The sequence below is a fragment of the Macrobrachium rosenbergii genome, chromosome 2 (assembly GCF_040412425.1).
Source record: "Macrobrachium rosenbergii isolate ZJJX-2024 chromosome 2, ASM4041242v1, whole genome shotgun sequence".
NCBI classification, from domain to species: Eukaryota; Metazoa; Arthropoda; class Malacostraca; order Decapoda; family Palaemonidae; genus Macrobrachium; species Macrobrachium rosenbergii.
In genome coordinates this window covers 53,224,061-53,247,550 of record NC_089742.1, presented here as the reverse complement: position 1 = coordinate 53,247,550, position 23,490 = coordinate 53,224,061, and the positions used below count along the sequence as shown (strand labels likewise).

General features: G+C 35.8%; 1 long non-coding RNA gene across 1 annotated transcript in view; it reads right to left on the bottom strand.

Moving 5' to 3' along the window:
* LOC136846901 (uncharacterized) overlaps positions 1-23,490 on the bottom strand; it is a 428,530-nt gene that overhangs the window by 27,865 nt on the left and 377,175 nt on the right. The window contains exon 7 of the long non-coding RNA XR_010855563.1: positions 11,499-12,301. This is a non-coding gene — a long non-coding RNA (uncharacterized lncRNA). The remainder of the gene's footprint in view (positions 1-11,498; positions 12,302-23,490) is intronic.

The window sequence follows — 23,490 nt, the reverse complement described above, 5'->3', positions numbered from 1 at the left end:
TGACCCGAGTTTTAATATGCAAAGTTTATGTCAAGTGGAAGAGGGGATCTGATCATTGACGACCAGATGTTTCGACATTATAGGAAAATTTGCAGTTAAAAAATGAGACTTGGATACTGAATATTAAAAATTTAATGAAAAACTTTACCTGCCGAGTTAACGTGGGACTTAGGGCTGCAAGATATTTAGCAACCAATCATACGCTTACATACATTATATCTCCCTATCTATCTATCAATATATATATATATATATATATATATATATATATATATATATATATATATATATGTGTGTGTGTGTGTGTGTGTGTGTGTATTGTCAGAGGGACAAGCAGTCGTATATAATTAAAAATCCAAGTGAAATGTGGAAAGCCCTCCTACGAGACAAATGTTAATTAATAAAACAAATATGAGACAACAGGATAATTCCAGCTAACTTTATGACACTTGGCAAACATCGCAAGAGAAGTTTTATCAATTGGTTCATGGAAACAAAACTACCGTGTGATTGATTGTATCATTCACAGCAGGACCACGAGTTAATACGAATTGTATACACAGAAATTCAACTGAATCTAAACGGCAGTGTCGTCGTTGCACCTCACGCGGCGCACTGTAGGCATAAGCATTACTAAAGGTATCTGCAACGGGCCAATGGTATGATAACTCCGTAGATTTTTTCTTCTTAAAATTTTCGCCTTTTTTTTTTTTTTTTGTATGATCGAATTTTTCTGTTTTCTTTACTGGTTACCTACGATTTACCTTAGGTTTACAGAGGCTTCAGTCCTTCCTGCTGAACTTCGTTTCACTCTCATACCATCAATAAAGCTCTTAATCATGGCCATTTTTATGACATTTCATCAGAATGTATGTACGTATGTATGAAGTACTGTAAATACACACCCACTTAAAAACATATTTATACGAACACTTACTAAACGTATCATCGCGTCTGATGACTTTCAGCCTTAAACTGTTCCAAATAATGCACCTGGTAATGGGCTGACTTGAATCATGGATGGAGACTTGATGCCGATCCCACCCAACCACCTGATTAACATCAATAAGAGAGAGAGAGAGAGAAAAAACACTGACGGGATGCTGACAGCGGAAATGACGACGGCGATACGGCGCCTCGTGAATTCTACATGACGGCGATGACAAACAACGCTTCGGAAAAAGGTGCCTCTCGTCGCGCGAGAGCCACTTTCACGTTAGAGAGTTTTTGCGCTTTTTTCTCGTGAAAGACTTATGAGCGCTTTTTTTTTTTTTTTTTTTTTTTTTTTGCTTTTTTCATTCGTGCGTCTAATTGCTGCTTTTCTCTTTAATGGTTGATGGTTCAGATTTAACATATTTTGCTTGATATATTCAAACTTTCATTTACAAATTGTGAAAGACGGATTACTGAAAATGTTATCTGCTGATGTCCAACTGGTTTACGACAATCTACCCAGAATTCAAACTATAGATAAGAAAATAATATGGTAGAATGGTGATAAAAGATAATTTCAAAGTCTAATGTATACACGAGAAGCGTAGACCAAAGACACAATGCACATTTTTCTCTCTGAGACAAATACCTGAAGTGAGAATATTGGCCACCGTACCTAAGCTTTCTAGAATTTTACATGTTATGATTATTGCACATCCAGCATTCAACTTCTATTTAGTTTAGTAGCTTTGATCTTACTATCTTCAGCATTTGTAAGACCATGCCAGATTACTGCAGATATCTATTGCATGTAATAGAAGACTAATTTTTTTAAGCTGACGGTAAATATCTACACCCGATATCACTGTAACCAATGGTAGGTGGCGAGCAGTAATGAACAGCCAATAACGATCAAGCGTCAACGATATCGGTTGCCGAAAAAAAACTAATAATAACAATAAAACTTACACTCCTTTACAGTTATCCTTCAAACAAGTTTCCAGAAAGTTATCAAGACTACAACGTAAAAAAAAGTGCATAACAATGCAGTAATTTAACTTTTCTTCAGAACTTACTAAATAGTAATTTAACTTTTCTTCAGAACTTACTAACTAGTTGAATGATTTCAGCTTCACTGAGCATGGGTCCTACTTCCGGATACCAACCCGCAAGCACTTTAATAATTGACCGCCCGATTAAAATGCTTACTGACGTCAAACACTGAATAAGTGATGACCCTTGGACGTAAAATTTACGAACGCTTGCTGATACCTAAGTCTGTTAGCATTTAAGACTTCCTACATTTTACTGAATAAACTCTCTCTCTCTCTCTTTCTGTATATATACATACTTACACATCTATATATATACACACATACACACACCCATATATATATATACATACATACATACATATATATATATATATATATATATATATATATATATATATATAATGTATGTGCATGTTCATGTGTGTGCACACAAATATATTCAGTTATCTGAATATATGACATAGGTACTGTATGTATATAATCGTTAATGCAAGCACTCTGTCCACAATAAACCCCAGAAGGGAACCTACTAAAGCACAGAGAGAAAAGGAGAGAAAATAAAAAAAGCAGCAGAAAAAGAGAGAGAGAGAGAGAGAGAGAGAGAGAGAGAGAGAGAGAGAGAGAGAGAGAGAGAGAGAGAGAGAGAGAGAGATCAATAATGAACCGCAATTACCCCACGGGCGGAAGTTAAAATGAGCAAAACAATGATCATCCTCAACGATCCTCCCATCCAGTGCTTCCCCGCCACGTGCAAGGTTAACCACCAAATGACTATTTCAGGTGAACTAATTGATCTCTCCCACAACAGGCTATACTCTCTACGGAGCGCGCGCGCGCGCGCAAATGAGATGAGTCTCAAAAGACCTAAGCCAACAAACCAGAGTGAGACGAGATGTGCGAATGTGAGTGAGACGTGTGTGTTGTGTGTGTATGAGTGAGTTAGATGAGATGTGAGTGAGTGAATAAGATGAGATGTGAGTGAGTGAATGAATGAGATAAGATGAGATGTCAGTGAATGAGTGAGTGAGATGAGATGAGATGAGATGATGGATGTGAGTGTGTGTGTGTGTGTGTGTGTGTGCGTGTGTATGAGTGAGTTAGATGAGATGTGAGTGAGTTAGATGAGATGTGTGAGTGAGTGAATGAAATAAGATGAGATGAGACGAGATGTGAGTGAGTGAGATGAGATGAGATGAGATATGTGTGTGTGTATGAGTGCATGAGATGAGATGTGTGTGAGTGACATGAGATGTGTGAGAGTGAATGAGCTAGTGACATGAGATGAGATGTGAATGTATGTGAATAGTGACTGAGATGAGATGTGAGTGAGTGAGTGAGTGAGTGAGATGAGATGAGATGAGATGAGATGACTGACATGAGATGAGATGTGTGAGTGAATGAGTGAGAATGAGTGAGTGAGTGATTGAGATGAGATGGGAGTGAGTGAGATGTGTGACTCAGTGCTTTCCGTGGGGAATAAAAATATGTAAGGAAAATTTGGTTATTTTTGTATTTATTGTCCTAACCTGATTCTGATAGACTGTTGCTGTATTCATATTGTAATTTCATGTTCATTGTTGCTGTATTCATACTATAATTTGATGTTTATTGTTGCAGTATTCATATTGTAATTTAATGTTTATTGTTACTGAATTCATATTGTAATTCAAGGATTATTGTTGCTGTATTCATATTATAATTTGATGATTATTGTTACTATATATTCTTACAGTAAGTTTGTTTATTGTTGGTGTATTTATATTGTACTCTGTTTATTGTTGCTGTAGTATTCATACTGAAATTTAATGTTTATAGCTGCTGCATTAAAATTGTAATTCAAAATTTACAAAGAAGCTTGATATTGCCGAAACTGAAGATACTCCTACGAATTCTATTATTATTATTATTATTATTATTATTATTATTATTATTATTATTATTATTATTATTATTATTATTATTATTATCATTGTATTCTATTATTATAATCATTTTATTCTATTACCATTATTATATTTATATTACTATTGCTGCTAATACTACAGTTCCTCCTACGAATTCTACCTCTCTTAGTATCATCATTACTACTGCTACTACTATGAATTGCCTCATTATCATATTAATCACTGTTACCGACACTACCAAGAATTCTACTGCTATTATTATTATTATTATTATTATTATTATTATTATTATTATTATTTCAGTGCTACTAATAATGATAAGAATACTTGGACAAGGTAGATATAAGCAAAATCGATTTGCTCTTGGCTATGAGAGGGTTAAAGCAAGCACACGAATTTCACAGTCCATTAAATTCGCATCGCAAATAACGCGCAATTACCCGTAATAACAGCCATCGCACGACAGCGGCATAAATATGACTCATACTAACGTAACTGCCGAGAATATTTCATCTCTCCAAATGTAAAGCTTCCATTACCGATATAGAATCCGGGTCTAGGCGAGTGCTTTGGCCTTTCTCCGAATTTCTAAGAAAGGAAAAAGGGACCACAGACACTTAGCACGTAATTTACAACCGAACTGAACTATGAAATTTTTAAAGCGAAGGTACTGAACATGCCGTTACTTTTTTATATGTTGCAAATGTAACACGAAAGTATCAGTATTACAGGATATAGTTTAAAATTTCCTGCGCTATGTTAATAACGAATGGGCGCTCAAGTCTCAGCTCAAAATGCGTGCGTGGTTTTAAGTGGTTGTAGCTTATTTTCCATCAGAATAAAACTTAAAAAACGAACTTCGCATATCTTGCAGTCGAGTTAACAAAGGCCTGGATAAGTATATACAGTACAAGGATTGGGAAAATGCAAAAATAGTAAGATGAGACACTGTGGATCACAAGAAAGTGATATATGAAAGTATACGAAAGAATGATTTACATATATATATATATATATATATATATATATATATATATATATATATATATATATATATATGTATGTATGTATGTATAATATATATACATATATTTATATGATATTATATATATATATATATATATATATATATATATATACAAACAAAATCCCAGTCTATTACACCGTAAGCTTTTTTAGAAGTATAAGCAACACGCAAGTACCCAACAGTACATAAAAAGAGGTTAAATAAGTATTCAGACATAAAAGCAAAATCACGACATACATAAATAAGAGAGAGAGAGAGAGAGAGAGAGAGAGAGAGAGAGAGAGAGAGAGAGAGAGAGAGAGAGAGGATCTACACCGCGCGGTTACGCAAAAGCAAAACTTATATAAGTCGGTGGAGAATGCAACAACGGCGGGGACGAAGTCACCCGTTCATTACGGCGACGAGGGAATTGTCCAATTAAGCATCGAGAATCGTAATTAAGTTGTTGATGGGACACGTGACGTTTGAGGTGAAGGCCCTACACATCACCTGTCCGACGAAGGGAGCAGGGGGGTGGGGGTTTGGGATCCTCTCGAACTACCTTATTTTGGCCAGCCTCTCCCCCTTTCCACCTTGCACGCAAACACATGCGCGCGCGCGCACGCAAATAAAAGAATCGATTCATAAACAAATGTTTAAGAGTGTACATCACTCACGATGACGGATGTTTCTAAAAAGAGCAAAGAAATGAGAAAATAAAAAATAATAGTTAGTTGTTATATTGGCATAATTAACAACCCACATCCGTTTGATTCCCGGAGACCTTGACTATTCGTGCAATGAATATTAAATTTATTGACAACAATGCAAGAAAATACAAATTAATATGTCGCCGTATATTTCCGACATAAATTTCTTCTGAGTCAATTTAGGTTTGCAAAATGGGGGACTTATGTTCACGCATAAGAGACATAAATATATGCATTAAATCAAACTTTTTATCAGCGACCTAACGACGTGCAGTATATATCAGCAAGTATGTGAGAATAAACATTCGCAATGATGTATGTTCTGGGTATTGCGGTGTCTCCACCTATCAAATAATTACTAATGCAAAAGTAAACATCAGTTGCAACTTTTTCCTAAGTTGAAAGTATAAAAACATTAACTGGTGCAAATCAAATTATATTAAGTAAAGGAAAAAATTACTCCAAAGTAATTCTTTAATTTCCTGTCCACGTAACTAGGCAATTGTAAAAAAAAAAAAAAACCTTTATGAAAAATGATGCATGATAATTCAGGTGTTGTAGATATTTTGTCACCTGTGTGTTTGATTAACTCTGATGTTTAGGGAAGACAGAGTAGAAAAGGTATAGAAGAGGCTTTGGGACAGTATGCCTTAGTGTAAGGGAACCTGGAAAATATAAAAAGTTGACGTGCTGCTAATGAGTACATGTGCAGGAATAAGAAGTGACTAGTGTTATGGAGGTTTTCTGGACTTAGGCATTATCAAAAATTTAAATATTGTGAGTTTCCATGCTTGACGCAGAGAGGAGAGAGAGAGAGAGAGAGAGAGAGAGAGAGAGAGAGAGAGAGAGAGAGAGAGAGAGAGAGAGAGAGAGAGAGAGAGAATTCACCTCGTGAATTTGTAGAAATGAGAGAGAGAGAGAGAGAGAGAGAGAGAGAGAGAGAGAGAGAGAGAGAGAGAGAGAGAGAGAGAAGAGAGAGAGAATCCACCTCGTGAATTTGTAGAAATGTTTAAGTGTGAATAGCAGTAGGAAGCTCATTTATTAACATCTGAAGGAACGAAGGCATAAAGGAGAATAATGTACACGACCACAAGTAATGTTGAAATTGTTCTAATTATAATATATATATATATATATATATATATATATATATATATATATATATATATATATATATATATATATATATATATCAGCAATAAGTCACCAAACTGCACGTGACAAATATATACGTAGACAACCACATGAAAGGTGAAAATTAAAGACCAGGTACCAAGCGCTTTCGTGTATGCGTACACTTCTTCAGGGTACAAAGAAGAAGTGTACGCAATACACGAAAGCGCTTTGGTACCTGGTCTTTTAATTTTCACCTTCATGTGGTTGTCTTCATGTATATATATATATATATATATATATATATATATATATATATATATATATATATATATATATATATATATATATATATATATATATATATATAGTGTCTGGAGTGTATTAACATTTACATCTCACCCCAGTTAACTTTATCAATAATTTTTACTCTGGCAATTCTAGCTTTTATTCCCCTGAATTAGTCTCATACACTGCATTTCTCCAGTAAGTAAAGAGACAACTCATTAGCCAACTTACATTCATGCAAAAAGTATAGCGATTGAAAGCCTATACATAACTAGCTTGCACTATATACCCAGAACACTGCTAGACATACAGAAGCATCTTAACCAAATCTAGGAAACACAAAAGTCGGAGTAGAATTCTCAAGCATCAACAAACATTAACTCATAAAAAACTAATAAAAATAAAAGCCAAACCTCGACAGCGGGAAACATCAAAAACAGTTTTGGTAAAAGGTACGAAAAGGACTTATTTTGCAAGACTTCGGCCCCGAGAAATGTTACGTGAAGTGTATGACAGTCGTTTCTTATTTTACCGATTTCACCGAACAAATATCAACCTGAAAAGCTCTCTTATGGAAAGATACATACTCGATGAGCGACAAATGGGATCTTGCATGTATCCGTCATCTGGTTTTCAATTAAATTCATCTATCAACTTTCTCCATCAAACACGCATAAGATGGAATATCTGAGAGAGAGAGAGAGAGAGAGAGAGAGAGAGAGAGAGAGAGAGAGAGAGAGAGAGAGAGAGAGAGAAAAACACGAAGCATCACGTGACCTCCAAGGCATATTCCTTTTAACAGACCCTCCTAGGAAGCTGTCACAGAGACTGACACCACTCACTACGGCCTCGGATATATTGAACGAGCATGCTATAAACGGATTTCTTAACTACTTCTTCTTCTTCTCGGCTTAATCCCTAACCTGGGTCGGTGTTTTCAATGAGGGATGTTCAAACGATTCTTCTAAGTACAAAATAAATAAATAAATATAAATTTAGGTAGATAAAGGCGAGAGGGATTCGTATCGGGAGTTTATCCAAAGGCGTGGACGGCCATGTGTTGAATTATAAAGGATACATATTTGTTTTGGAATGCAATGACACCATGGAGAGGTCAACGGGCCAGAGGCAATTACAAGAGCTGAGAATTGAGCTTTTTTCTTTCACATAAATAATCAAGATAAATAAATAAATACATAAATAACCAAAAATGAAAAATAAAGGTACAGCAACATTTAAAAATGGGCAATTTCCGGAAGATGTGAATGGGAGACCTTTTATGTCCCGCGTAAATATGCCAAAATAATAAACTGACAAATAAAAAAAAAGTAACAATAACACTTAAAGTTTCTCTCTCTGATTTGCAATCATTTCCAACATATTGCAAAACAGGAATTTAAAAAAAAATAAACAAATAAATTAAGATTAAAAAAGTTTCTCTCTTTGATTTCCATCTACTCCCACCATACCGATAATTATTATCAAAACACATCTACTCCTGGAGAGATCTTTTCCCAACCCCCCAAGAACTTTTACACCCTCTCCCCCTCCCCCTCTACCCTCCTTAAAAGCTTCCTCCAAAAAACATACAAAAGGACTTCGTGATTTCCTTCTATTAAGCGAATCATTGGTGTAATCTGCCAGAAGAGAGAGAGAGAGCGAAATAAAAAGACAATGAGAATGTGAGTCGATGACTGTGTGTAAAGTGTATGAGTGGGACGTATGTGCTCACGACTGTAATGAGCGTGACAGCGAGCTATAAAGCTAACAATAAGGATTGAGTCCCGTACACACACACGGGTCTGGGAAAAGAACATCTGACGGTATTGTGTACATTCCGTACATGCATACACGAATACACACAGTCCTCGCACCAAATGTACTTTGATAGGGCTCTAAAGGAATATCTAAATTCACTTGAGGATCATTTAGGGACTTTGCGGTATAAGAGGAATCTAATGAAAAAAATTGTAAATTATAACAACTGCATCACTTTGAAAAAGTTTTAATATATGATAATTGTGATTGAATTGTTATTCGGAACAAGATTACAGGAAGAAATTGATAAACGAAACAACAGGAATATGAATCCAGAGATAAATGAAAATCGAACAAGTTCCTTTCAAATATTATCAAAGTACATTAACGCAAACTCGCAACAGCAACCATTACACGAATGCGCAGAGCAATATAAAATTAAGAAAATTACACGAACGCTGGAAGCACGTACACACTAGAGACACGAACTTGAGAAATGTATCTCCCCGGATAGCCGAAAGTAATCAGTATGTCACGCTTTCACACTGGGCTGGGCTGTGGGTGGGAGGGGGGCCAGGGAGAAGGTAACCCAGTTTCCAACTTACAGGGGAGGATGGACATCCCCCCCACCCCCTTTCCTGTGTTTACCTACGTGGAGAGCCATCGACCACAACCCCTTGACTACAAATTATCATTAGACGTGGTCAAAATGAGCAGTGCTGGAAGGCTTCCAAAATTGAATTATGGGTCCTCTTTCCCTCTTTCATCATCATTATCTGAAGCATGAAGGTACTTAAGCTCCGAGTCAGGCTGCCGTTTTTATAGCCTGCATGCATGTCTGTGTAGCGGATGCTTGAATGCGAAGGTTTTTTTTTTATTCGCATTTCTTTCCTTCGTACATTTGCTAAAATACAGAACTTAAGTACATTCTTAACTACGCTTTGAAAGACCCTTCTCGATCTCTTCTATTAAGATAATTATATTATAATAAACTCTCACAATTTTGTAAACAGTCTTTAGCAAACACTTAAGAAGTTAGAATGGAAGATGGAACAAATGATCAGTACAATAAAGCTACGTTCCTTATTGTGGCCAGGGTAATATATACAGTAATTAGATTTCAACCGGCTAGCCCCAGATATCGTACTGATACCCTTTAAAACCGACAATCCCAGATATCGTACCGAGAAGAATTGAACCCCGATATCCCAAATGTCGTACTGATATGATTTAATACTGATATAATTTAAACATGCAATCCCAGACATTGCGCTGATAAGATTTAAAGCCGGCAATCTCAGATATCGTGCTGATACCATCTGATACATGCGAGCACAGATATTGTACTCATAAGACTTAAACCCGGCAATCCCAAGTATCGTATTGATATGATTTAAAACACGCAATCCTGGATGTTGCGCTGATAAGACTTAAAACCAGGGAATCCCAAATATCCTACTGATACCATTTAAAACTTGCAATACCAGATGTCGCACTGATAAGATTTAAACCCGGCAGTCCCAAAAATCGTACTAATGCAATTTAAAATGGCCAATCACAGATATCGGCGCCCGAAAGATAATAGTATGTAGTGCTTCCAGATGTAGTTAATTCTGATGACCTGCTGAGAGGGAACATACTGGCACCGGCTGAGATGAGAAGGAATAGGTATCTATCAACCGTGATATTACAGTTCAAGACTTTACTTGCTAAAGAAAATTCTTAGTAACTCTTAAGAACGTCAGGAAGAAGAAGAAGAAGACGAAGAAGAAGCAGAAGAAGAAGAAGGAGAGAGAGAGAGAGAGAGAGAGAGAGAGAGAGAGAGAGAGAGAGAGAGAGAGAGAGATACATCCACCAACCGGAAAAATTGTTTCCCCTTAAATTCTCACTTCCATTTACCTATTATAAAAACTCACTATCTGTGAACCTAACAGTAAACACTCACAAAGCACACAAGAATGAGTTTACAAAACAGCTGTCTGAGTTAGTATGGAATTAAAGAGATTTACCCACTTTATTGTGGCTGTAAACAGTCCTGTCTTTACTGACATCTTTAGGATGGAAAGTATGTGAGTCAATCGTTCGAGAAACATGCTATGTGGCATTTCTTTAAGCTGAGTAAATCATAACTTAAATTCAACGACTTTCAAATCGCAATAACCCAGTTATTTATAAAGCTATGATTGTAATTTTTTTTATCGAAGCTGATTTCATGTACATTACGTATATGTAACAATTTTGGGAAAAAGTTGATTGGTTTTAAAATTTTTGCAAAAAATGTGTGGGCGTGATTTATGCACTAAAATGTGTTCTATCAAGTTTTTAATGGTATACAATACCTATGGTATGTTGCTTTAAAATGTTGTATAATAATAATAATAATGAAAAAATTCGCTCAAATATTCTCATACAGTTATTAAACATCAATAATCATAAATAAATTTATCATGGAGTATTTTAATAGTAATAATCTTAACTGAATAATAATTAGTGAAGAAGATTATAGTCATTCATGCAAAAACTTTAAAAACTTCCAAAAGGTTAATATTGCCACACAGCTAATAAATATCAATAAACATGGATTATACTAATACTGATCCCAACAAACCTGTGAGCAATGATTAATGAGGAAGATAATGATGATTAACGCGTAAAAATAATTATTAATGGGAGAAAAGCATGAAAAAAAAATGGGTATGTTAAGGGTATGTTAAAAAATACTTTTACTTACCAAATTTCAGATCTTGTCTTGTTTATTATTTCTGCACAGTAATCAGTTGCATTAATCCACAGACAGGCAGGGGTCATCAAAAAGAGTGGGGTGGGAGGCAGGCACTGTTGAAAGACAAGGACACGGCTTAGTCTGCTCTAAGTCCACGGTGACACAGACCTACTCGTCGTCAGAGAGCTGGGCAATCTTCACGGCACTGGGAGCGATGGGTATTTTTTTTTTTTTTTTTTACCATGGGGCTTTTATTTCTTGTTCAAGGTGGAAGCCATTTGTCCCAGCGAGCCTCCCATCTACGAAGACTTTCGTGAGCCATTCAAAGGCGTCTGAAGCCTCTTTCTTCACATGGCAACATCCGACTGAGAATCTTGCCGTAACATTTTAACATAAAGGAGACGTCAGTTTTTCTAACATCCATTCGTATGATGTCCTGACGCTTAGGCGAGACTTCAGATATTACTGATTTAGGACTTGTACATTTTTGTGGTGGCCAGATCAAGGGGGTAGACGGTGAATGTGTTCATGAACGACCTCTACAACAACCTCTGCTATTTTCGTGGTGCTGGGCTTCCTCCCTCAGATGCTTATGAGCCTTTTTCATAGAAACTTGGGACGTCACAGCAGTTACTGCAAGAATGGAGAGGAAAGCAGCTCTATCTCCACTTCTTCCTGCTTTCTCCGGCAGCAGATCGCCTCCTCTCGATGGGATCCCTGCTAATATTTCTTTGGAGTCATGTTGTCTGCTCTTAAGATCACACTAATCGCCTCATCCCCCGCTCTGGAGAAAAACATTCGTTCTGGCAGATCTGTGAAGAGTAAGATATTAGCTCCTCTTTTATCTTCATGATATGGCTGCTACACGAATCTAAATCTGTTGTAAATGGGCGATAAGTAAGAAATGCTATAGACTTTCAGTTACCTTCTCACAACATAACAATTCATTTTCTTTTCCCATTAATCTTTTCCTGTTATTCAGCTCTAGCGTGTTCAGTCTAACTCTTTTAATTAACCTAGTTTTTTCGGTGTTATCGTACCAAGTTTGTTCTCTTATATCTTCCTTAATTCCTTATATATTTTCAGTGCAGACTTATCAATCACTTCTCTTTCCCATGCTTTTTGTTTTGTCCTAATATGTCACCCTTTTCGTAAATGCTTTTCTGTAATCCATTTAATTTTGCTGGAAGGATGGTGGGGGTGTGTGGGACAGTGGGGGTGGGGGTGGGGGGGCGTTTGGCAAGGCAGCATCCACCCGTAAAACATTTACCAAAACCAGTTTCGAAATGAGCAGTTCAAGGTGGAAACAGCTGGATGATTCTCATTAAAAACAGCGACCCCGACAAAGGGTTACGCTGATAAGAAGAAAACGTAACGTTTGAATGCTATTCAAGATATTTTCGGTTACACGGCCGACTGCAACACAGAAGCCATTTCCGAGCGTTCAAATATGACTGGATTTTTTTTTTTTTTACACTGCAGTTCGCTAAACTCTGAGAATTAGTGGAAAGTGATGAAAGAATGGGCAACGAATATAGATGTAAATTCAATCATATCGTAAAGACTGAGATGATTTTTATGATGCTTTCCCAGGAGGCAACGAAGTAGATACCTACACTACGATAAATACCCGTCATTACTTCCCGTATTATTATTATTATCATTCTCTGTGCAACTATTACTACCGTCATCATCATTGTCATTATTATTAAGAAACCACATCTTTGTATTTAGATAAAAATCTTAGTCTATATCCACGCTTCATAAGCCTACCTGTGGCAGAGAATTACCCTTCAGGCCCGCATTCCACAAAGAAGTAGGCATTGTAATCCACTGTACTCTCTCTCTCTCCCTCACCCTGAATAAGTTATAGTGTGTTTTAACAGAACGTCAGTCAGGAAATTACTCGGAAAAATACACACTGCGGTGCTGTGTTTAACTTCTCTCTTCCGAGCATTGACTTTCGAACAGAAGAAAACGTAGAAATATCAAATATTCATGCCGCAAGATGATAAATACCACTCTGTCATTATAACTGATAACTGTATAAGGAAATTCTCCTTCCAGTATATATACACACACACACATATATATATATATATATATATATATATATATATATATATATATATATATATATATATATATATATATATATATATATATATATATATATATATATATATATGACTTAATAATAATAATAATAATAATAATAATAATAATAATAATAATAACAATAATAATAATAATAATAATACGTGAAGCTCATTATAAAGTGAGTAAGAAAAAAAATGTGAGCGTAATTGCTGCCTCCGATCTCACCTATGTGATGTGAGAACTTGGAAACAAAGAGAATAACATTATACATCATCATTTTTCTTGCGCGAAGAAAATAATGAATGCTGTTCATTAGCATCTCAATCATTTATGGCTAACATATCTCTATGATTCATCTAAAGCAGTCAAGGACATTACTGAACAACACAGAAAAACATTTTTCAGTCACAACGAAGACGAGGATTTCTGGAAAACAAATCACGCTTGTTTGATGAACATACAGAGATTCAAGGAAGATGCCTCGCACAAGAAGAAGAAGGAGAAGAGGAGAAGAAGAAGAAGAAGAAGAAGAGGCGTCTGTTCCTCGGCGTCCCGAAGATAAGACGAAAAGAATAACATTTCCGAAGGTAAAAATGAAGGCGGAGCCGCCGCGTGGGTCAAAACGTAGTGCTAAGTTCTGTTGCAATATTTACCTCTTAAAAGGGGCGGGTCTGTCCCTAAGGGCGCCACTGCCTTTCCCCAAGGGAAGTCGAGAGATGAGAACAAAAGGGAAGGGGCTGCTCTCTCTTTCTGTCTCCCTTTCCCTACGACCACCCCTCCCCTACCCACTTTCTCTCCTCCTTCCCCCTCCCACACCCTCTCCCTTCCTCTCTCTCTCTCTCTCTCTCTCGTTCCCTTCCCCTCCCACGCCAGTTACGATTCTCGAAACGAAAAATAACGCAGTTTCTTTTGGCTTTTTTTTTTAATATGATAAGTAACGGCAGACCGTACTCTTAAAAGCTAAATAAATGCTCTTACTTGCATGTTTTTGAGTGTTTATATATATATATATATATATATATATATATATATATATATATATATATATATATATATATATATATATATATATATATATATAACGTGTAACGATAATGTGCGTGTATGAATGTCTCCAAGTGCATACATATAAACACAGATATATGAAATAATTGATTATGCTATTTCAGATCATAATTTTAGTTTCTATGCCATTATTTATTACGACCGTTCACGCGCAAGTCATATTTATCTTTATTAGAATGTCAAGCAGCTTAGTTTTTAAGGGAAAGACGTTGAAAAATGAATACGCACCGCTTTGCCTTACATCAGGATTATCATGAATTCTTTTATTATTATTATTATTATTATTATTATTATTATTATTATTATTATTCCAGGTTCATTGTCCTTTACTTGCTTTTATTTGGTTGTTTCTGTGATGTATATTTTCGACTCCTTATTTGCGAATACTCAAGCTGACTTTGTAAATCACAGATTCTCTCTCTCTCTCTCTCTCTCTCTCTCTCTGGTCTATTCATGCATTCTGTAAGTAACATGCTGTATGGCAAAAGCTATTTTCTATATAAATGGGAAATGTTGCATTATTTCTTTTTTGGAAGAGGAAAGAAAGGATGAATAAATCTCTACATGAACTTCATTGAAAAAAAAAAAGGTTTGCTGCATATAAACGGACACTTGCATTTTTTTTTGTAAATAAAGCGAGATACTCCAGTCGAATAAGGAAAAGCGAACGACAAAGAAATTTTGTGAAAAAAAAGAAAAATTCACCAACGTAGGTTAATGACCTGCAGCAAAAAGATGAGAAAGAAAACTCAGTGTAAATCATGGCGCAGGTAAGTAGAACGCACGTAATTACAGGTGAATTTCTCTGTACTTATCGCTTGACAGAACAACTCCTAAGTATGTATACAGGTGAGTACCTGGTCACGCAAAGTAAGGACGTTAGAGACAAATACACTTTCGGAATGGAGGAAAAGAGGAGGTTCCCATTACCTGACGAGGTCGTGGTACACACAAGGTATATCACCTACACTCACGTCCGCCTACGTACGCCTTGACAAATTACAAAAATTCCAATGCTGATATGATTAATGACCTTGCAGTTTTATTACAGCTTATATCCACACAAAAATCCACTTTTTTTTTTAGTTGTGCATACTAACTCGTATACTTTTGAAGCATGACCTTGAAAAAATATATAATGAGAGACTTAGCTGGCAAATGGAAGTTTTTGAGAAATGAATAGGAGACTTTTAGCTGGCAAATGAAAGACCTTGAAAAAGGCCAACTGAGAGACGGTTAACTGGCGAGCGAAAGACCTTGAAGAAGGCCCAGTGAGAGACAGTTAGATGGCATACGAAAGACCTTGAAAAAGGCCCAACGAGAAACTGTCGACTGGCAAACGAAAGACCTTTAAAAAGGCCCATTGAGAGACGGTTAGATGGGAAATCGAAGACCTTGAAAACGGCTTACTGAGAGACGGTTAACTGCAAACGAAAGACCTTGAAAAAAGTCCCCTGAGAGACGGCTAACTGCAAACGAAAGACCTTGAAAAAAGTCCACAGAAAGACGGTTAACTTGCAAACGAAAGACCTTGAAAAAGACCCACTGAGACGGCTAACTGCAAATGAAAGACCTTGAAAAAGGCCCACTGGGAGACGGCTAACTGCAAACGAAAGATCTTGAAAAAGGTCCACTGAGAGACGGCTAACTGCAAACGAAAGACCTTGAAAAAAGTCCACAGAAAGACGGTTAACTTGCAAACGAAAGACCTTGAAAAAGACCCACTGAGAGACGGCTAACTGCAAATGAAAGACCTTGAAAATGGCCCACTGGGAGACGGCTAACTGCAAATGAAAGACCTTGAAAAAGATCCACTGAGAGACGGTTAACTGGGAAACGAAAAACTTAGAAAAGGCCCACAGAGACTGTCGACTGGCAAACGAGGGACCTTGAAAAAGGCCCACTGAGAGACTATCAGCTGGCAAATATCACAAGTACACCATTTCTTATAATTATCCACACCTAAGCAGACCTCTTGCAGCAACGTTTGTGTTCCCATACGTTCTGCATTGAATAATCGTTATCATTTGGGAATTTCCACCAACTCTTTCTTTTACTTGGCCACTTTTCTTTGCAAAACTTTCAACTCCACTTAGCGCTCTCTGAAGTGGATTGTCTGCCTCACGATCCAACAATCAGGGTAAATTTTAAATTTTGGGGATTTCTTATTCGTCAGTTGTCACTAAGCCTGAAATCTAGCGTTCACATTACTTGAATTCCAATAGATGACTCAAAGTTCCGTTAGTTCTTTAATACTTGCAATATTTAGCAACATTACGATTTGGATTCTAGCGTGTTTTATTACAATAACGTAAGACAATAAATCCATATCAAGTCAAGGTCTTATTTACGAATATCTAGTCGAAAATGGTCAGTTTATATATATATATATATATATATATATATATATATATATATATATATATATATATATATATATATATATATATATATATATATAGACATACTGTATACACACTAAGTTCATTTCTATTGAGTAAAATAAAATATATTAAAAATTCTTTAACTGGATATATTCATAAGGTTTTGTCTATTGCATAACACTATATTTTGGTCTTCTGTTAACTATTTCTTAATAATAACACATGCTTCAAAATTCCTGTTATCCACCCTTTTCTTTGCGTGAACTTATACCCCATCTTATTTTTACCTTAAAATCCTTATGTGGATTAATACCCCCCTATCTTATTTATACCTTAAGTTCGTGATCATTTGTTCTTTTTATTTGACAATTTTCCTGAAGGAAACTAATTTTTAATAGTTATATATTCAGTAACTCGTCAATAATTATTTCCAACAAATTCTTTCGTCTTCCAATGCTTCTCGAGATTGCGACCTCCATTTCTGTAATCCATGCGAAAATGTATGAAGCCATCCTTTTGTATTCCACGACTTTCGTAAACCCTACTCTCACTGACATTCACCACAGCTTTATTAACACTTGTTCTTGCTTGACATTCACCACTATTTCCATAACTCTTATTCTCACTGATATACACCGATACTTTCGAAACCCCTAGTCTTAATGACATTCACCATGACTTTATTAACCCTTATTCTTACCGATATTTACTAATACTTTTATAACCCTCACTCTCACTGACATTCACCCTCAGTTCTGTCATTTTACAAACATTTCCCGTTTCCTTCGCAAGCACCCAACACTTTTCCTTTTGCTCTGATCAGGCTCCAACCGCAAAGTCACAAAACGAACGAACATATATTTCTAAGGCGCGTACAATCTTCCTAAGACCACAATAGCTATCTCCGACCTTGCTGCGCATCTCTGTGACATTCTAGCACGTGATAACCTAAGGATGATGAGAATTCCATGTCCCCGATAAATCACTTGGTGAATTTTATAATTTTTTGCTCTACGTCGAAAATAGGACTCTTACACTTCGCAGTATCGACAGGAAATCAAGAGCAAGTAGTAATTTTAAAAGAAAGAAGTGTACGGTATACTGAGTACCAGCAGACTACTGCCTAAGGATAATAGCCTTGCACCAACAAAGTCATTTGTTTCAGTGTAAAGACCGAGTGTGAAATTGTGCACTGGAATGAAGAGAGGGTACAATAGACGATAATTGCCGATTTTGCAAAGCAACTCCAAGCTGTTGTTGGCAAAGATAAATCTGTACTATTCTGGAATAATAAATGATACTCTGCGTTTATTATTCGGTGAAATAATTATTCACACATACATGCAATACTTTCATACACAAATTATATATGTATATATATACATATATAATCCCATTTATCTAACTACACACATGTGTATATATATATATATATATATATATATATACATATATATATATATATATATATATATATATATATATATATATATATATATATATATATATATATATATATATATATATTAGTGCAAATATGAGGATGAAAAGGTGATGCATGTCAGAAGTTATTGCAGCATGGCTTCGTCATCAGGGCTAAAATACAAAATTTATAACAGTCGAAATGTTTGCGCGCCCGCGTGTGCATATGTACAAATGCGTCTTCATATCTGTGCTAAACATATTAACATTCGTTTGAAGAACTCGTCCACCCCACCATCGGCCAACGGGGACATTCAAATTCGTGATAAGTCATTACCCTAAGCGTCAGTTTTCAGAAAAAAGGGAAGAAGAGAGAAGAGAGAGAGAGAGAGAGAGAGAGAGAGAGAGAGAGAGAGAGAGAAGGGTGCATAATTCCTTTTTCCCTAAAACGCTGCTGTTCCCTTTAAAAAAAAAAAAAAAAAAAAAAAAAAAAGATTGAAAGAGATCTCAAGGACAAAGGAGAGTGTCCTCGGGGAGGCTTTCACGTCTCCAAGTCAGAGCATCATGACATTTTGCTCATGAGGTAGGATGCCTTGGGCGTGTCTGGTGCAGAATAAATGGAAGCCGAAGCCCTGCTTCTTAAGACGTTAGAATACTCATCTGTGAAAACTCGAAGGACTCTCATCTGATCTACAGCAAATGCTGCTGTCTGTGGTTTTGAACAAAGAACAAATGAAGAACATTTTCCTGTGAAGGAACGAGACTTAACAAGTAACCAGTATATTTATTACACAATGAGAAACCTATTTTGAGCAATTTGATATGTATATAAATACACACACACATGTGTATATATATATATTATCTAATTTTTTTTAAACGGATAGTTACTAAACAAAAAGTTAACCCATCAAAAAGGACTACGAGACTATGCTCATAGTTATCAATTACTCTCTCTCTCTCTACTCTCTCTCTCTCTCTCTCTCTACAACATATATATATATATATATATATAATATATATATATATATATATATATATATATATATATATATATATATATATATAATAAATATATATAACTAACTTCATTAACCTAAAACGCGTCTTTTATCACCAGCACAGACACGCTCGTCTTCATCTCCCCATCGATTGGAAATGAGCAGCGATCAGTTAACCAACTAAAGGAAGAAACGAACGAATAAACGCACGGAGGGAGTGCTTGCATGCATTTCCACCCAAAGAAAGCGAGTCATTTCTTCATTTACCTTCTTCTGGAACAACAAGTGCCATCAAAGGGTACCAGTGCCAGCGACTACTGAACCCCTGAAATTTTTCAAATTTCAATTCAAACGTGAACTACAGCTCTAACGCCGCTGACAGAGAAAGACAGTAATGATAGCAACCCATTCTTTCACTCTCTCTCTCTCTCTCTCTCTCTCTCTCTAAGAAAGACTTACTCGTTATGAGGGGGACATGTCATTGCAGCATCCCGGGGAGTGTGGTAAAGAGGTCGTACAGGGAGGTGGCTAAGAAATGGGGTAAGGGAGCACCTGGGTACAGGAGCCCTGTGGGAGGAGGAGGAGGAAGACGAGGAGAGGAGAGGAGAGGAGAAGAGAGGAGAGGAGAGGAGAGGAGAGGTGAGGACAGGAGAGGAGGAGGAGGAGGAGGAGGAGGAGGAGGAGGAGGAGGAGGAGGAGAGGTATCTCCTTGAAGAACTCCAGAGGGTCCCCTGGACTCCTCTCGGCCGGCAGCTCTGTCGTCCGTTCATTACTCCAACACAACAACCCAGTTTGTGTGTCCCCCTCGACAACAACCACTCGAGCCCCCGTCTCCTCCTGTCCTCGAGAGGGCAGCGCCATCTCGAGGGCGACTTGATCTAGAGGGAGAACCTCTTGCAAAAATGCCTGAATATTTAATGGCGTAGTTGTGACGGTCAACACTCCAGATTGAAGAATACGCTGGTATCACAAACTCCAGCCCGGGTAAGAATAATGGCCGAGTCTCCGCTGCGGCCAGGTGGCACTGAGAGGCAAGAGCCGGGGAGAACACGGCACTGAAAGGCAAGATAAATAAGGGAGTGAAAGGGAAAACAATTACGCATAAGGAGGAGTGAGTTCACTGACATATAAATATACATGTTTACGCATCAGCTGTCTTTAGCTGGCTAGCTATCTATATATCTATTCGAACGCGCGCACACACACACACATGTATATGAAATAAATATACAGATGCATGTATATATGTGTATACATATATATATATATATATATATATATATATATATATATATAGATAGATATATATATATATATATATATATATATATATATATATATATATATATATATATAGAACTAAAAATTGACTGAAATTAAATGGACGCTCATATGTAATAACCTCTCCCCAAAACAAGTATGAAGTATTATCATAACAAAATGTTTACAGAGCACCTTCCAGGAATGAGTAGATCTTCAGAAGAAACGACTCGGAAAAATAATATTTTTCAATATCACTGATGTTTGTAAGAACGAAAAGACAAAAAAAAAAAAAAATGCAGAGTCCACTTAAAACCTAAATGGCAGCAACAATATAAACACCAAAACAATAGCAATCACAACAGCAACAACTACAACAATAATAATAATAATAATAATAATAAATAATAATAATAATAATAATAATAATAATAATAATAATAATAATAATAATTCAAGAAAAATAACGAAACTCTCTGGAACGAGTATGTGAGGGACTGTATTTAAATTATCAATCCTACTGAAATAGGTGGTGATCCCATATAACATTTCTAACACAAAACTAATGTTTATTTTTTAACAACAAAAGCTATATTGTTTTGGATTAATATGTATCGAAAAATGCCTCAATATAAATTCCTAGCACAAGACTTAATAGCGTCAGAATCCTTAAAAACATGAATAAATAATAAGTATAAAGAGCTTTTAATATTGTTCGAGGTTACAATTTTAATCGTTCCATTTTGGGGTGTCTTTCGAGATGGTAAATTATTAAGCTTACTCTTTCCTTTTCACAAAGGATGAGGTTGTGAGCACCATTCGTCTTACGTAAGCCTTCGAGGTTCTCACGCAAAGCAGTCACGCTGCATGAATAACCATTCCTGCAACATGCTCATTGCTGATTTTTGTCCGATGTGTCACATCTTTTCGACCTCTTGATGAAATCTTGAGTTCTATGTGGTTATGTTGGGGCTTTTGATTGATTAAGGATCCAAATGTTATAGTAATTTCCTTTCGTTTAAATCATCATTCTAGCTTAAGAGGTAAAAAAAAAAAAAATTTACAATCTAATGGTAGATTGAAAAAATCCAAATTTAGGGTACAAGACGCCACTCACTTTCCTGTGACAGGTCATCAGACCAAACTTTCATGGGTCAAATTGAATTAAATCAAGCTTTCCCTCATGAAAAAAACAACAGATAGGAAGAGCAACAGAAAGCATAACCAAAACTAAGCCCACTGTCCAAATTAAAACAAAATAAATCAAAGTCGGATAAAATAATGGCACCAGAAGATGACGGCAACTCCCACTTCTTAGACAAACAAGGACCAAAGGACTCTGAGCACACCAGAGAAGCAAACATTTCGGAGAGGCAAATGATGAAGAAGCGCCCAGACAGACTGAATTTCAAATCAGCGAGATCCATAAAATGTTATTTATCTATATATTGTGACCTATGCACAAACATTCAAGACATATATATATATATATATATATATATATATATATATATATATATATATATATATAATTATTATATATATATATATATATATATATATATATATATATATATATATATATATATATATATATATATATATATATATATAACATATATATACACACACACACACACATATATATATATATATATATATATATATATATATATATATATATATATATATATAATATCGTTAAGTTTACCTTCTCAATTTTCTAGAGACTCTTAAGTAGTAGTTTTGTTAAGAACACAAATTTAAGAAATTTCTCTGTTTCACCTCAATTACTATATACAGAATTTTCCAACCTTCCATTATACATAAATTTATATTTTTACTCTATTTTTCGACATTATAGTCTCAACTTCCTTCTAAGGCTCTCTATACACATCTGAGCCTTTGCGTGCGTTCTTAGGTCGTGTTAACAGGTGTGTGTGTGAGAGAGAGAGAGAGAGAGAGAGAGAGAGAGAGAGAGAGAGAGAGAGAAAATTTCCTGAGCAAGAGAAATATGTTGATACTTTATATGAAAATTGAGAGACAGAGAGAGAATTACAGGTTTTTCTTAAATATTCTCATTACCATGTAATTTGCGGCTAAGCAATTCTGCGCGCTCATTTGTTCAAGCAATCATAAATTTACGAGATGTTATAAGTAATATAGGTAAAACAGAAGAAATACCTTTTTTATTGTAATCAATACTAATGTTGTTTTATATCAGTAAAATGATTATTTCATTATTATCATTAATTTAGATATAATTTTTTCCGTGTTATTTTTTATTTTTGTATATTATTTGTAATATACCTACTATTATCATTATTTCTACTAAACATATTTAGTTATTATTTTCTATTATCATCATTATTACTCTAGTTCTCATATCATTATTTTATCTTTAAAAGTATTCAGAGGTCACCTACATATTTCCGCAAAATATTCAGCCGTAATAACAATTGCCTTTCGATTAATAAACGCAATTAGATCCGACATAATGGTTCGACCAAATTATACATAGTATGCATACATAGCACGCTTATGGAAATCATTCTGCCGTATACGTTGTCGACAATAACATTCCTATCAACAATGTAAATCAAAAACCTATATCACAATGACCTTACGTCATCAATTAACCGGCGTGTTATTAATTCATCAGCGATGATTCGCAATCAGTAGGCTGACAATGTCAGCCCAATGTCAGCAGCCCCCGCACAGCTTTGCCAGGGAGGCAATAATGATATGTGATACGGCTGTGACGAACCG